Source organism: Octopus bimaculoides, chromosome 15 (assembly GCF_001194135.2).
Source record: "Octopus bimaculoides isolate UCB-OBI-ISO-001 chromosome 15, ASM119413v2, whole genome shotgun sequence".
NCBI classification, from domain to species: Eukaryota; Metazoa; Mollusca; class Cephalopoda; order Octopoda; family Octopodidae; genus Octopus; species Octopus bimaculoides.
This window is the reverse complement of record NC_068995.1, coordinates 14,515,939-14,517,934: the sequence shown is the minus strand read 5'-3', so window position 1 is coordinate 14,517,934 and position 1,996 is coordinate 14,515,939.

The window sequence follows — 1,996 nt, the reverse complement described above, 5'->3', positions numbered from 1 at the left end:
CACACACACACACACACACACACACACACACACACACACACACTAGTCACTATCAGCCCTCAATCATGGAGTTACGTGGCTTAGTGGTTAGGGTATTGGACTCATGATTGTGAGTTCGATTCCTGGGTCAGGCGATGCGTTGAGTTCTTTAGCAAAACACTTCATTTTGCGCTGGTCCAGTCCATTTAACTGGCAAAAATGAGGAAAATCTTACGACAGACCGGCTTACCGTCCAGAAGGGAATATATGCGCCACGGAAACCGAAAAACCGGTCTTATAAATTTATGTCTCGGCAAGTAGCTTTATCGTTTTTTATCCTATCTCAATCTGCCATACCATAATCCCAGCCATAAACCTAATTCTAATCCCTAACATAAACTAATCCGAATCCCTAGCCATAAACTAACTCTTTATCTTATCTAATCCTAACCCTAAGCATAAACTAAATCTAACGTAAACCTTGATCCTAACTTTAACCACAACCCTAAACCCTAACACTATCCCTAGTCCATAACCTACAAACTGCTGTTAATTTCCATTCTTAAACAGAAGGTTAAGAAGTGTTCAACTTTTGAAGAACAGCCAACTGACCACGAAACACGCCACGATAATCCAAGCTCTTTATTTTTTTGTGTGAAAAGTGAATAATTAAAAGTATTCACGTCTGTTTACTTTCCACAGTATAGGCGTTATAAACTGCAGACCTTTACATTAAATATGATTTAGAATTACAAATACACGCTGTTTGTACATAGACTATTTAGTTAGTATATGACCACTCCGTCAAAGAAGTCATGATATTCACGCTAATCTAGCCATTACAGACAGATCTAGGTCGTATCTGATTTAAACAGCGATTGATATCAAGTTCTCTCCTAATAGGCCAACCACATTAAATTTATCTGGTAAACCTAAGCGCTTTTTACTTTAACTTTTTTTTTCTTTTTCTCGACGCTGTGAGACTTGAATAATGTAAAGAAACGTCTGTTGTTATTTCTCTCAGCAAATATGAATATATGCGTAGCTACGTATGTATATATATATACATATATTCATATTTATATATGTACACATACACACACACGCACACACATACATACATATGTGTGTGTGTGTGTGTGTGTGTGTGTGTGTGTGTGTGTGTGTGTGTGTGTGTGTGTGTGTAGTCAAAATAAATAAGAAGACGTATTCATAAAAAATGGACATCTATAATATTCGTTTACTCTTCGTATGAGTACCATAAATCAAATCAGAAAGTCAGTTATTTGACCTTTTGTAATTATAGGTATCGATCTACAAGATGTACTGATGTGAAGGAATGAATGAAAATATAAGGTTGTGATGTTCATGCTTTTCTTAATGCAACGTCGTTAACAGAATGGAATTTAGGTCGCGAATTCACCTCACCAGGAGAACACCACCTACGTGGATTATTCTTGGCACAAGCAGAAATATAAACACAAACGCACGCGCGCGCACACACACGCGCATACACACATATGCGCACACAAATAGAGAGACATACATAATATGCATACACTATACACGCTGGCATACATGTATATGTACATACATACGTTTACATACATACAAATATACATAGATACATAGATACAAATATATATACATACATATATATAAATATATATCATTTGATATATATATATACATACATACAAACACACACACAGACATACACATTATCACATACATATAGACACACACGTAGACAGACATACACACATACATGATTATGCATACATAGATACGTATGTTTGCATCCCTACACATATACATCCACATATATACAAGTATGTTAGTGTCTACATAAGTATATGTATGTATATTTGTATGCGTGTATGTATGTATATGTGTATGTTTGTATGCATGTGTGTATGTGTGTATGTATGTATGTGTGTATGTATATTTGTATGCATGTGTGTGTATGTGTGTATGTATGTGTGTATGTATGGATGTATATATGTATGTATATATG